Below are 15,486 nucleotides of genomic sequence, written 5' to 3' on the forward strand. Positions count from 1 at the left end.
AATTTGGTGATTCATAAGGGATAAGTTTCTTATGGAGGAGCTGGGAAATGGCTCAGTGGTAAAGTGCTTGCCTTGAGCTGAAGAGCTAAGGGACACCATCCAGAGCTGGAGTTCAGGCCCCACAACCCATAAAACAGAAAAAAGAAAAGAAAAAAAAAGCTGAGTGCCAGTGGCTTACGCCTGTAATCCTAGCTACTCAGGAGGGTGAGATCTGAGGATTGCAGTTCAAAGCCAGACTGGGAAGGAAAGTCCATGAGACAATTATCTCCACTAAATCACCAGAAAACCAGAAGTGGCCCTGTGGCTCAAGTGGTAGAGCACTAGCCTTGAGCTGAAGAGCTTAGGGACAGTGTGCAGGCCGAGTTCAAGCCCCATGACCAACCCCAAAAAAAGAAAGATTCTCATGGGAAGACAGGGACATTAGCCAGGCTCTAAAATCAGAGGATGGTGGTTCAAAGCCAGCCAGGGCAGGAAAGTTGTTGAGACTCTCATCTCCAATTAATCACCAAGAGCTTGGAAGTAGAATAGTTCTAGTCTTGTGCAAAACAGCACAAGTTCAGGCCCCAGGACTAGCACACATAAAACCAAGTGTCATGGAGCTTCCTGCCCATGTTGACTATGAACCACAATCCTAAAATTTCAGCTTCCACAGTAGCTAGGATTATAGGCATGAGCCACTACTTAAAAATATTTCATTGACTTCTCTCTTCTTCTTCTTCTTTGTGTGTGTGTGTGTGTGTGTATGTGTGTGTGTGTGTGTGTGTGTGTGTGTGTGTGTGTGTGTGTGTCCGTCCTGGTGCTGGTTCTAGACCCTTGAACTCTGGAGCCTAGCCACAGTCTCTGAATTTGTTTTTCTTTTATTTTTAATGCTGTTTCTAGGCTTTGTATTCAGGGCCTAGTCCTTGTCCCTGAGTCATTCTTTTGTTGCTGGTGGTGGTGGTCCTAGGGCTTGAACATAGGGCCTGGTCACTTCCTGGGTTTGAAACCAGGGCAGGGCCACTGTGTATGAGGGATTTTGTTGTTCATTTTCCCTCAAAGCAAGCAGTCTCTGTGGCTTGAGCCACACAGATCAACTTCTGGCTTCTTTTACTTTTTTGGCAGTTCATGGAAGATAAAAATCTCATAGAAGATAAGAGTACTGTATCAGCACCTGAAATCTGAGGATTGGGGTTGAAAGCCCAGGCAGGTAAGTCCATAAAACTTATCTCCATTTCATCCCCCAAAGAAAGGAAGTGGCAGAATGCTACCTTTAAGAAAAAAAAATTCTATTTCAACCCCTGGGTTCAACACCCACACCTGATACATACTCACAAATTCCTAAGGGACTTTTCTGCCTGGGTTGCCTTGGAACCCAGATCTTCAAGTTCTGTCTTTTGTGTAGCTTGAGCTCCAGGTATAAACCAGCAATTCTCTTGGCTTTTGTGCTCATCTTCCACTCTGATTTTTATTTGTGTATTTGTATTTAATTGATTAATTAGTAGTAGTCCTACCTGGGCCTGGTCACTGTTATTTTGCTTTTTCATTCAAGGCTGTTGCTTTACCACTTGATCCACAGCTCTACTTCTGGCATTTTTGCTGGTTAGTTGGAGATCAGAGCCTCATGGAATTTCCTGCCCAGGTGGGCTTTTAACCACCATCCTGAGATTTCATGCTCCTAACTGGCATTACATGTCAGCCACCAAAAAGTGCCTGGCTCACTCAATTTTAATATTTTTTTTTTGGTTGGTCATGGGGCTTGAACTCTGGGCCTGGGCGCTATCCCTCAGCTCTTCAGCTCAAGGCTAGTGCTGTACCACTTGAGCCACAGCGCCACTTCCGGCTTTTTTCTTTTTTGCTATATGGTGCTGAGGAATCAAACCCAGGGCCTCATGCATGCAAGGCAAGAGCTCTACCACTGAGCCACCATCCCAGCCCTCAATTTTAATATTCTTAATAGGCTCTTACAGTCTTTTTATTCACATGATGATGATGATGATGATGATGATGATGATGATGATGTGCTGGTCATAGGTTTGAAATCAGGGCATGGGTGCTGTCCATGATCTTCCAGTTGAGCCTCAGCTCAAGTCCTGGACTTTATTCCTTTTTGCTTCTTTCTTGGTGGTTAATTTGAGAGAATTGTCTCATAAAAAACCTTGGCACTACTCAGGAGGTTGAAATCTGAGGATTGTGGTTTCAAGCCAGTCCTGACAAGAAAATCCAAAACACCCTTTTCTTTTTCTTTTTGTTGTTGTTGTTGTAATGACAAAGGTGAGGTGCAGTGGAGTTGCAGTTTCATTAACAGGTAAAAAGGATGTTTGTTTTGGAGCAATAGCCTCCCAAAGTACACTGCCTCCTGACTAGGGATGGTCCACTGATGGTTAGAATGACTTGTCTTCCTTCTATGACCCTATTACCCTGGTAACCGATTGTTTACAAAGATGTGATCCTGACACCTTAGCAACATGAGAAGGGACAATATCATTCCTAGGTTGGGATGAAAACCAAGTGGATCCCCCCATTTGGTGTGCTGTCTCGCTCTGGGGGGCCAGGATGATAGTGCACCCTTCTGTGAAGAAGGAAAATGACTTGAACAATTCTGTACTCTTTGTTCATTTCTGACAGATGAGGGCTGTAGATATATTCATGGACTTATCTAGGGACAAGCAGGGAATTTTCTAGGATCTCCATTGTGTCTAGGAAGGAAGGGCCTCAGGTTTTGCTGCAGAGAGATGCATCCTACAGTGCGGTTGCAGCAGCCCTGGCTTGCTCCAATGCCAGTGATTTCCCAGATCAGCAATATACCTGGACCCAGGAAATGTCACCTTATGCAGATGAAATAACTCTCAGGACATCTGTCCTGATGACCACGGAAGCCTATGCCAGTGCAAGCGACGGTGACACAATGCTGCTCATGTGGCTAGGAGTATGGAAGTGGCACTGGTGTGGATTAGAGGTGTTGGGTAGCACACGTGGTGGATGCTTTCTGCTCTGCCCACCACATGACTAAAGGCAATGCTGGATTCTGTCTAATTTAACTGGGGTCTGGGGGACTGTGGATTTTCTGGGATGCCAAAGCTCCCAGGGGGACATAGGTTGAGCTGGACTAGGTGAAAGGGAGTGAAGGAAACCTCCAGAAAAAAGGAAGTCTTGATTCTCTTTAAAAGTTCCTTTAACGCTTAAATTTTAATCAAAATGGGAACTAAATGGAAAAAGTGATTCTAGATCTCAGTTTCCTGAATAGCTAGCATTACAGGTGTGACACTAGTACCCAGCTCACTCTTTTGTATCTATTGAGTTTATTAGGTTCTAGACACTGTAGCAAGGAAAAAAAGAAAAGCTTTGTTTTGAAGGTCTATGCCTTTGTGTGTGGGGTTGGGGGAGGGTAGGGAATGTATACACATAAATATGTTTAAATATATGATGGAAAAAATATATTGAGTGATGTGCTAGGGAGGAATGTTAGCAATTTGCAGTGATGTATGAGTTCAGAAAAGCCTCATGTGGTAAATGACTTAGAAGAGATCAAGGCAACTCATCCAGGCCCCAGAATCAGGTAGAGTCCTGAGCTCGAAGTATGAGCACCTACACCGGGTCCCCTCCCATTTCTGGAGTTCCCTCCATACAACTGGCCCCTCCCTCTCTCTGCCCAGACCCACCTGGACTCCCATCTACCTCACTTCCTTTTCCCTCAGATCCTCCTGCTACCAGGATAGTGATGGAGGTCATGTGCTCCCTCTTGGGGGAAATATGGCTTCTCTAATAAACCTTGTAATAATCTTTCTCCTTTGCCTTCCTGCTTCTGCATGGTCCCCTTGCATGGATTTTTGTCTAATCCTCTTACATTGGTCACCCCTGTGGGTATAGGCTCCCCAGTGGGTTTGATCCTCCCTCCACTTCGGAAGGAGGTTCAACCAGCTTCCCTGGGACCTTTCCTGAGATCCTATACGCCAGTCACCAGAGGACCACCAAGGTAACTTTCTCCTGACTGAGCGCTCTACCAGCCCATCCAACACTGCTAATTAAGTCCCACTCCAGGCTAAGTGACCAGTTTATCTGAGGTCTGGGTTTCTGATTCTGATATCTCAGTGTAAGGCCACCTGGGCCTCTGTGACTTACTGAGCCCCCCTTCCCCTCATCAGAGCCAAACCTTGGCCAAGTGCCAGGGGCCTACCTTGGCCCAATGACCCATCCTCCATGGCCCAAGGAATACAAATGGACAAACATGAAGACATTCTCCACTGGCAGGGCCACCACCCCCTTTAGGAGCCAACCTGTACTGTGGAGAACACTCTAATATAGGCCCATGGCATCAGGTCCCTTACCATGGGAAGGACACTAAATTTCTTTACATTAAGGCCACCTGGGCCTTGGAGGGCTGCTGAGCCCCTGCAATCAAATTTTGCCCCAAATTTAAAACTCCACTTCTGTGAGTGCTTGGGCAGATAGCTCTGGCTCTCTCTCTCTCCCTCTCTCCCTCTCTTCCTCTCTCCCTCTCCCTCTTCCTCTTTCCCTCTCCCTCTTTCCCTCTCCCTTGTAACTGAAGGTAAAAGTATGGATGAGTTTAAGTTTAAACTCCTCCTCTGTGTTCTGCCTTTGCAGTTTCCCCTCCCCTGCAGTCTCCCCTGTGAGGCGCTCCCCTCTTTTGTGGCCTCCCCCACAAGGCACCCTCACTTCTGCGGCCTCCCAGTGAGGTACACCCCTTTTTGCAGCCTTTTCTGTGAGGCCCCCTCCCCTGAAGGACTTCATCTGTGAGGTCCTCACTGCTCTGCGGGACCCCTCCTCTGCCTTTGTAGTGGGGGTGGAAGCTGAAGCTCCAGTTTTGCCAGAAACAATGCATAAAGCATAAAGTGACTCCATTTAGGGTATCATCTCTTACTCTTTTCCATGGTTTTCCATGGTCAGGACTGACTTTGTCCTGGCCATTGTCTCAACATCCATTGCTGGGATAGCTTGTCCTGGTTGGCATTTACAGTTTGGACTCAAGGCCTGGGCACTGTCCCTGAGTCCTTCTGTTCCAGGCTAATGCTCTACTACTTAGAGTCACAATGCCACTTTCAGCCTTTGGCTGGATAGTCCTGGTTCTGTGCTGATTAGTAGGGAGATGGAGTTTTAGAAGGATTTTTTTTTTTGTGCCCAGGATGGCTTTGAACTTTCTTACAAAAGCTCTTTTTATTTCCAGTTAAAGCAACAAGGAGATCAATGAGATGGAGCTTACCTATAACTTGTTCACAATTGACTAACAATTACTTGTCAGAGATTTTTAAAAGAAAGCCCAGTAGATGCTTTTAACCTGAGACTGATTGGCACTCTAAGTACGGCCCACTGCCTCTGGGTAGCCTGTTTAAAGTGGCTTATAGACAACATTTAACCTATAACAAATGTACAGGCCTTTTCTTGGGCTACAGCAACATAGCCTGTTTAACACCCTGGTTTATAAAAGCATTTTCTGTCTGGCAGAGGAATGCCTACCTATGTAGGCCTTTAGACAGATCTCAATAGGAACATAATCTCAGCTCTACAAGCTTTTCAACAGATGAATTTAACCAGCTCAAAAGTTACTGCCAATTAGGACTTTGAGCAGATACAGGGGTTTGGAGATTTACATTCTACAATCTTAGCTTTTACTACCCACTATCACAGATCTCTGGAAAGTTTTGCCCAGTTAGACCAACATGGGTGATAGGCATGTTTACAAACTTATCTTTCCATGACCTTCTGGCTTGATCAATTTTTTGGAGGACCAAGCTCAAGTAACTCAGGACCTGATACCACTTTTGTCATCCAAACATTTGTTTGCAATTGCCTCTGGATATTTTAACAATATCAGGGTCCCTGGAGTGCCTTTCTTATGTTGGGATAAATACATCTTTGGCATTTTCCTTGGTCAGTCGCTGGACTTGAACTCAGGGTTTGAGTGCTGTCCCTCAGCTCTCCAGCTCAGGACTAGCACTTGGCCACTTTAAACTCCAAAACAACTCAGCTTTGAGCACTCTGTTGGCAGATTAGAGATGACAATCTCACAGGGACTTTAGTCTGCCTGTGCCTGGACTGGCTTCGAACTGCAGATCAGTGAGTTTTTTTGTTTTTTTTTTTTACAGTCACTTTTACTCCAACTAAAAGCAACAAAGATGGTCATTGGAAGTAGTTTTATAAGCATGGTTTTACTTATTAAATTACATTTGACAAACTTGTCCTATCTTTTACTGTGGGCCTTCCGGCAACTGTTACAAAAAATTTTAGGGGCAAACTAGAATAATCCTATTTTTTTTTTTTTTTACTTTGAAATAAACCTTTAGGAAAATTTTATCTTTTAAACTTGTCTGGGAGGCCAGCCACTCTCCACAACTTCTCAAATTTTTACAAGGGGGATGTCATTTTAAATCCATTTTGTAAAGTTATTTTAATTTGCATTTAAATGCATCATTGAAACACTGGGCTGTATATTCTTTGCCTGTAGGCTGTCCTGTGGGCAGTGAATAGAAAGAGTGGCCATTTTTTTTTCTGCAGTCTGAGTTACCTTTAGGAATTTACCTCCAATTGTAAAATAGTATAGAAATCAATTTCTATCCTTTGCTCATACACCCCGTATGGTCTAACTTCTGGTGATGAACATTTACAGAACCAAATATCTAATGTGGCTTGTGTTTTACCCTTAATTAACAGGCTTTTGGTCATGTGAGATGCAAGGCCAGAGTCTGAGAGAGACTGTGGCATCTCCCAGCATGTATAGACTGTTGCACCTCCTGTTGGTAACCTGCAATATTTCTACATATACTGGTTAGAGACCTGGTTTACACTGGCTTTTGCAGGCTGGTGCCACTGGTTTAGGCAGCTGTGCCTGAGCATAGTTACTCTGGTCCCTTGATCTTAATTGAAGTTGATCAGCACACAGGGGAGAAAACAGAGAATGAAACCCTTAGCTTTAGTTTACTAGCCATGGTCAGTGTACAATAGTTAACTCTTAGCATAGATGGACATAGGAATGACATAATTCACAGCCAACTTAGTTACCAATTTCATTTACTTTGTAAAGGACATTGTCTTTTTTAAGTCCTTTTCCAAGGTCTTTTAAAACTGCCTGTTTTTTCTTTGGCTTAGTCAGGTCACAAAGTTTTAAAGCAATTTAGATTAATTCACAGCTTCCATTGACAAAGATTTTTAGTAGGCAGAGTAACCTTGAAACCATAATCACTTACATATAGTCGAATAAGACACAGACAGACATGTTTGTGCACAGATTATAGAGCGTGCTTAGATTTTAAAATAGACTTTTAAAGTTTTGAAATTTTAGTGGAACTACTTTTCTAATTATGATGGAACCATGTGGTCAGTTTAAAATACAAAACTTTGCCAACAAGAAACCTAGTGAACAGGAGGCAATAGGAACATACACTTGGCCTAGCATAATGGCACCACAGGACAGGGGAGGGGGAAAGGGTAGTACCAAGCTGAAGTACCAAGAGGCCAATTTGGCACATCCACCACTTGCTCAATGCTAGAGAGAAGATTAATACACTTTTGGTAATATCCAAACTTGTTGGCCTTTATTTCGGGGAGTTTAGACTTAAACTCACCCATTTTCTATCTAATGAGTAGAAACAAGCAATTACTGGTTACATTCTTCCAGGGCTTAACCAAAGCGTTTAGCATATGAAATACTTGTGAAAGAGGTTACAAGCAGGTAATTTTGGCAAGAGGCAGAGTTTAAGGGGAGGGGGAGAGAGAGAGAGAGAGCTACTTGCTCAAGCACTCTCAGAAGTGGAGTTTTAAATGTGGGGCCAAATTTAACTGATGGGGACTCAACAGCCCTCCAAGTCCAGGTGGCCTTAATGTAAAGAAATTTAGTGTCCTTCCCATGGTAAGTGATCTGAAGCCATGTGCCTAGAGTAGAGTGTCCTCTGCAGTGCAGGTTGGCTCCTAAATAGGTGGTGGCCCCACCAGTGGAGACTGTCCTTATGTTGGTCCAAGGTGGGTCCTTGGGCCATGGTAGGCCCCTAGTGGCTAATTCCAGCACTTGGCCAAGTTTTTGGTCAGATGGTGAGGGTGGGGCTCAGTTAGCCCAGAAAGGCTCAGGTGGCCTTACCACTGATATTGGAATCAGAAACCCCGACCTCGGACAAACTTGTCACTTACCCTGGAGTGGGAATTAATTAGTGGGGCTGGATGGGCTGGTAGAGCACTCAGTCAGGAGAAAGTTACCTTGATGGTCCTCTGGTGACTGGAGTGAAGGATCTCAGAATAGGTCCCAGGGCAGCTGTTTGAACTCCCTTCTGAAGTGCAGGGGGAGCAAATGCACTGGGGAACCTATCCCAGTATGGAGCCACCAGTGAAAGAGGATCAGACACATCCATCCTATGGGACCATGCAGAGGCAGGCAGGCAAAGGAGAAAGATTATTACAAGGTTTATTAGAGGAGCCATATTTCCCCCAAGAGGGAGCACATGACCTCCATCATCATCCTGGTAGCAAAAGTATCTGAGAGAAAAGGAAGTGAGGTAGATGGGAGTTCAGGTGGGTCTGGGTGGAGAGAGGGAGAGGCCAGTTGTATGGAGGGAACTCCAGAAATGAGAGGGGGCCCAGATGAGGGTGGAGCTGAGGACCAAAGGTGAGCGATCTACAAACTGCAGTTCAAAGCCAGTCCAGGCAGAGAAAGATTATCATCTCTAACTAGCCAGCAGAGTGCCAAAAAAGCGGGCAGAGTTGCTTTGGAGTCCGAAGTGGCAAAGTGCAATCCTTGCACTGGAGAGCTGAAAAACAGCACTCAGGCACTAAGTTCAAGTCCAGTGACCAAGGGAAATGTCAAGGTTGCGTTTACCCTAACATAGAAAGAGGCACTCCTGGGACTTTGGCAATAATGTTTGGCTCTTCTAAAATTGATCAGAGCTTGAGGTCATGGCAAGCTACTTTATAAGCATGCATAACTGGGCAAGAACTTGTCAACCATTTGTAATAGTTGGCTGTAAAAGGCTGAGGTTGTGAAATGTGGGGAATAGCTTAAATCCAAACTGCTCTGTATGTGCTTAAAACCCTAATTGGCAGAAAATTCTGGGCTGACACTAACCAAATAAATTTGTTTAAGAATAAAATATGAAATTGTTAGGACCAGATCAAAAGTAAACAGATAGGGTATTAATTAGAACAATGAAGGAGAAAATTCAAATTTAACTGAGACAAATAAGTCCCAGGTAAGCAGAGAAACATTGGTATAAACACCAAAATAAAACAAAATTGTGGTCTGATAATTACTAAAAAGATCATTTATATCAGGATTTAGACCAAATGTTAAATTTTCAAAGATAAGGGCTTAAGTAGAGAGTTACGCACCAGGAGCTACACTAAACATCTGTATTCCAAAGGATGGCCTGCCTGTTCCACCTAGGCTATTTGAGGAGCTAAACAATGCTTTCGCCCATTTGGGGAGGTAATGTTTTCCTAGGATTTCAAGGTAAGACTTGTCCCACCTCCAGGCCTTGAAGCTGGGTGCAATGCCCCCATCTCCAGCCTAGATACCAGGATGTCTACAGGCAGTTGTGTGGACTCAACCACCCTATTTGCCTTGATGCAATTTGTAATCACTAACTGTTAGTTCTGCTTTTATAAATTGTTTGTCAATTACAAAACTGCCACTGAACACCTACAAGTGGAACTTCTTATGGATCTTACCTTTAAACATCCTAGACTATTTAAATCTTTTACAAACCAAAGTACTAAACAGGCTATGCTGCTAAAGCCCCCCCCCAAAAGGGTCCATACAGTTATGAAAAGTTAAAAAATTATGCCTAAACTCTAGTTTGGAATAAAATGTAATTAGTAAAAAGTTGTCACCTTGACAAACTACCCCACACCATATTCTAAAAGCCAGTGTACAATCAGAAAAATATTAGGGGAGTTTACTAAAGTTAGTCCCTAGGTAAAACTTCTTTAATCAACCTGTGTAGACTAATGCCAACTGTTTACACACCCATAAAACATTTAAGCTTCAATTATTAAAAAAACAAAAAAGGGGAATCCCCAAGGGAAACTTTTGCCTTAACCTTATTTACTCTAAATGTTTAAAATTTCACTCAAAGTGATCCTTTCACTAAAGCTGAAAAGCATTTTATCCCTCTAGCACCACCTCACTATCTATTCCCATATGGTTTAAACAATTTAATCAATGAAGACTAAGACTAATGCCCCATAAGGGAAAACAGTGTTTCTATCATTCCAGATGGATCCACTGGCAACATCTGGGTCCCTTTTTGACTCATTCGACCTCCAGAGAAGCAAAAACAACACAACACAATCCTGAGGAAGATCTAGTACGCAGCTTTGCAGACCTAAGCTTGAAGTCCCGAGGAAGCCATCATCCTTATCTTAAGAAAACCAGCTTGACCCCACCAACATGGGGTCAGAATAAGTGTTGACACAAGACCGAAGCCACCCTGGTCAGTACAAAAACCCCTAGAATACCTGAATATCTGTTTTGGCCATGATTGCACTGCTTGTGAATACTTCTGCAGTGAGTAGTGAACATGCATATTGGGCCTATGTCCCTCACCGACCATTGTTAAAATTAGTGGATTAGCTAGACCAAGGTCCGGTGGTGTATACAAATGACAGCACGTATTTTCCTCCACCATGGGATCATGCAGACCCTACTCATCCAGGTGAGGAAGGAATACCTCATATTATTTCCTTAGGATTTGAGTCTTTACCACTGTGTTTAGGGACATCACCTTGCTTACCAACCAGAAGACAGGTATGGGCATACATCTTGCCTGATGATAAAATCAACAATCATATGGGGCTATTCAGCACAATTTCCTTAAATTTTATTGGTAAGGATCATTCTTATACAAATAAGACTGGGCGACCACCTAACCTAGTATGCCAGGACATTAATTATTGAATTTTGTTTATGTTTCTATTCAGTGGTCTCAGTGTCAAAACCCTAGAGGAAAGATTATACAGCATAATGATAACATCTCATTTATAGATTGAGGTCCTCATGGATGTTTCATTGCCAATTATTCTGAAAAGCATGTTGGTGATTGGTATACTAATAATTCTTCTGATGGTGACGTCTATACAATGGAGTTATAAATCATGTAGAACCCATTGGCTTGCTCACCTGACATGATGGAGGCCTTGTGCCTCGTAGGCCACATATGAATTTCAGGGGACACTTAGGGCCTGAGCAGTGGCATTTATAAAACTTGCCACCCAATTTTATACAACCCAGAATTGGATTGGTCACTTTACTAGGGCCCATGAGGCAAATTATACATTTTACAGGAACCATTCTTCTACTGTACAGGGTTGTATTAAACTTTCCTATGTACTAGCCCACAGGGACAGTGTCAATCAATGAGAACCCACGCAGCCTGGACTCTTTACATGCTTAAATCATACTATTTCTTTTAATATGCCTTCTCAGTCTCTCCTGATATTAAGATTTCGCTTAGGGGTCTGGGTGCCTGTTAACCTCACCCGACCTTGGCAGGAGAGCCCCACTGTTGGTTTGTTGACAGGAGTCTTCCAGCAACTGCTGAAGAGAACTAGGAGATTCCTGAGTCTGAGTGTAGCTGTGATCCTTGAAATGACTGCTATCATCATGACTGCTGCAACTGCCGGAGTGGCCCTGCATTCCTCCATCCAAACCAAGGACTTTGTAGAGAAGTGGCTGGACTGTCACCAGCTATGGACTCATCAGCACAATATTAAACAGGACATTGATTCCCGTCTGAACACCCTGCAACACACGGTGCAGTGGATGGGAGACCAGATAATTGATCTGCAGAAACAGCTAACCTTCAAGTGTGATTAGAGCTCAATAAACTGTGCATCACTCCTACTTGATTCAACACTTCTAACATTACTTGGCAGGGACTTCACTACCACCTGCCGGTCTTGCAAGGAAATTTGACTTGGGACATCCACTAGTTACAGCAGGAAGTCATTGAGACTTTCTTGGCACAACTCCCTGGGGTGGGATATGAAGGTCTGGCTGAGGAATTGCATCTGTGCTAAACCAATTGGACCCTCATACCTGGTGGCACAGTTTTACCCATAGTGTTTCTACAGGATTGATTGCATTATGTCTTGTCAAGATATTGCTGTCTACATTCCAAAATAGTTTCTGCAAATCCCTTCTGCAAAGGATCTCTTGCTTACGGTTGTACTTAAACAAACAAAAAAGGGGGGAGATGTCAGAGGCATCAACCGGCATAACCCCATCTGTTGCTGTTTCCACAGCGGGATCTGGGAACACGATGTGTGGTATAGGCAAGAAGGGACTACACCATGTGGGTATAGACAAAATTTATTGGAACATCACATGCTTATATACAGCACACAAGCAGGAGAAGTAAATCTTCAGTCAGGGGCAGAGAGTTAAACAGTTTTATGGGAGCACAGACAATGAGAGTTTAAACAGAAAAAGCTAATCCTTGTCAACAAATGTGGAGCAGTTCCACTAATCAAGGTTGTAAAAGTAGGTAAAGCACAGGTGATTACACATGGGGGGGGGTCTCCACGCATTGTTCTACGTGGTTAAGTAGATGAAGCAGGAATGGTACTTTGAGCAAACCATTACCTGAGTCTTGCACCGGGGCAGAACCTTTGCCCAGCATGGAGGAAAGGGTGTCCCTTCCTCCCTGAGAAGAATTGGAAGTGGTCCTGTGGCTCAGGTGGTAGGGCACTTGCTTTCAGCTGAAGAGCTGAGGGACAGCGTCCAGGCCCAGAGTTCAAGCCCCACAACCAACACAAATAAATAAATTGGAAGGAAGGGATGCATGCCTGTATGCACCCTCAGGGCACAAAGGTGCTCAGATGGGGTTTTGCAGGCCTATGCCTCCAACACCCATATGAACCCCTCTCCTTCTGCTCCCACTCCAACTCCCAGATCTTAGGCAGATTGGGTGGAAGGGGGCTGTGTCAGTCCTGGAGTTTTTCTCCGCCTCTGGCTGTGCCTGAGCAGCTGCAGGAGCCCTGGCCCATGCTGCACGAGGCAGCAACAACTGCTGCAGTCGCTGCTGCAAGTTTGGCCATTTGGCTCCACTCCTGCCTGGTTGCCCTGACACTGGAGGAGTCTCGCTGGCTCCTTTGCTGTTTCACACTGCACCTCCAGCCTAGGGATGAGCCCAGGAAGCTCGGCGCTGGAGCCTTTGAGGCCTGAGGTCAGCCGCTGGAGGGATTTGGAGGGGCTGCCCAGTCTGCAGGGTCTGGCCTGAGGAGCCTGTGCCCCAGCCATGGCTGCTTGCTGCTTCTCACTGCCGCTCAGAAGAAGCGGCAGCGGCGCTGGCCTGTAGCTGGCTTGCTTGCTCCCTCCGAGGCTCTTATAGTTGTGTTACTGGCAGAACAATATCCCAACTGCTCTAGTACTATTTTATTGTATTTTAAAAATAAAAGACTTCATGGGCCCCATAAGTGCTTTATAAAATATGACTGGCAGCCGCTATTTAAATAAATGTGAGAATTCAGGAGTTTTTCTTTTATCTTCCTAAGTGATTTTTTTTTGTCTGTCTTGGGACTTGAACTCTGGGCCTGGGTACTGCTGTCCCTTAGCTCTTCAGCTAAAGGCTAGCACTCTACCACTTGAGCCACAGGACCACTTAGGTTTTCTGGTGGTTTATTGGAGATAAGAGTCTCATGGTCTTTTCTGCACTGGTTGGCTTTGAATCTCGATCCTCAGATCTCAGGTTCCTGAGTGGCTAGGATTACAGGCAGGAGCCACTTGTGCCCAGCTCTAAGTGATCATTTTAAAGGCTAAGCATAATAGATCACTCCTGTAGTACCATCTACTTGGGAGGCATAGATTGAGAGGACTGCAATCCAAGACCAACCCAGGCAAAAATTGAGATCTGATCACAATCATCAAGGTGGGCTGATTCCAATAATCTCAGCTAGATGGGAGGCTGGTCCTGGGATGGGAAGAAAACAGGATGCCCTAACTTAAAAACTAAAGTACAAAAAGGCCGTGGTGTGGATTAAGAGTTAAACACCTGCCTAAGCATGAAATCCTTTGTATAAACCCTAGTACTGAGAAAAGGAGGGAGGGAGGAAAGCAGGAAGGGATATAGGGGAGGGAGAGAGATGTTATTTCATTAATTTTACATTTTTCCTAACACCATTCATTTTGAGTTTCTTTTTTTTTATTCGAAAGTTTTTTATTTGCTTTCAAGCGATTGTTTATGACACATTCATAAGCATTTTGAGTTTCTTTTGCTCAAGACTAGCACTCTGCCACTCAAGCCTCAGTACCACTTCCAGCCTTTTCTCTTTATGTGGTACTGAGGAACCAAACCCAGGACTTCAGGTATGTGCTAGGCCAGCACTCTATTACTAAGCCACATTCCCAGTCCTTCTTTTATTTTGTAAGATGAGGTTTGGTTTTGTGTTCTTCTCTTGGCATGGAACTTAGGCTAGTCTCAACCTAACTTCTGACTCAGCCTCCTAAATTCAGAGATTGCAAACATAGACCACCATACTCAGCTCAGGATTCCTTTGAGAGAATCATCTTTTCAGAGACAGAGTTATTCTGTCTTCCTTGGATTGGATGGCCTTTTGCTTTTGGCATTGTGTTAATCCCATTTCTTGTCCTGATATATTTCTCCTTCTAGATCAATAGAAAATTTTCAGCTTCCCAACTTGAAGCCTATTTGTGTCATCGAATAATATCACAAAACTTGTGAATATCATTACCTGGCATCATGGGCATGCCAGCCAGCTAAAACTCAGCTATCAGATGGGCTTGGGCTTCAACAATGCAGGCATTTCTCTGCATAATCTGAAAACTGTCATAGATAATGTTGGTTTATTCCATCCTGTTTTCAGCTGCTTGCCATTCTGAGCTTTGTATGTTTTTGCTTTCTTTTATTTATTTATTTATTTTTTGAGTCATAGGCCTTGATCTCTGGGCTTGGCTTGGGTGATGTCCCTGAGCTTTTCAACTCAAGGCTAGCACTCTATGACTTGAGCCACAGAGCCACTTCTGGTTTTCTGGTGGTTTATAGGAGATAGGCATCTCACGGACTTTCCTCCCTGGGCTGGCTTTGAACCACGATCCTCAGATCTCAGACTTCTAAGTAGCTAGGATTACAGGTGTGAGCCACCTGTACCCGGCCCTGACTGAATCTTGAAAAGAGAAGACAGGAATAGGTCAAGAGACACACAGTATCAAAATGGGGATGGGAGGGATCGAGAGTCCTGACTGAGCAGTGGATCCATATAAAGTCTGATCAGACTTACTCCAAACATGAAGGAACATCTTCAGTCTGGATGTGGGATGCCTATAAACATTGTCAGGGACATGAAAGGAGCAGGGTTGGGATGAAGGTTTTAGGGAGCACTGTGGGATGAAGTGTCATTAAAAACTCAGCTCTGGGGCTGGGAAGTTGGCTCAGTGGTAGAGCGCTTGCCTTGCATGCCTGAGGCCCTGGGTTCGATTCTTCAGCACCACATAAGCAAAATGGAAAGCCGGAAGTGGCGCTGTGGCTCAAGTGGTAGAGCACTAGCCTTGAG

The 15,486-nt window shown here is 44.3% G+C and overlaps 1 long non-coding RNA gene across 1 annotated transcript; it reads left to right on the forward strand.

Moving 5' to 3' along the window:
• Nucleotides 1-825: 825 nt before the first annotated feature.
• LOC138835005 (uncharacterized) lies at nt 826-13,201 on the forward strand. Its single transcript, XR_011374331.1, has 3 exons — nt 826-1,186; nt 10,193-10,409; nt 11,496-13,201. It is a non-coding gene; the product is annotated as an uncharacterized lncRNA (long non-coding RNA).
• Nucleotides 13,202-15,486: the final 2,285 nt, after the last annotated feature.

Source organism: Dipodomys merriami, unplaced genomic scaffold, assembly GCF_024711535.1.
Source record: "Dipodomys merriami isolate MVZ:Mamm:240054 unplaced genomic scaffold, mDipMer1.0.p SCAF_2213, whole genome shotgun sequence".
NCBI lineage: Eukaryota > Metazoa > Chordata > Mammalia > Rodentia > Heteromyidae > Dipodomys > Dipodomys merriami.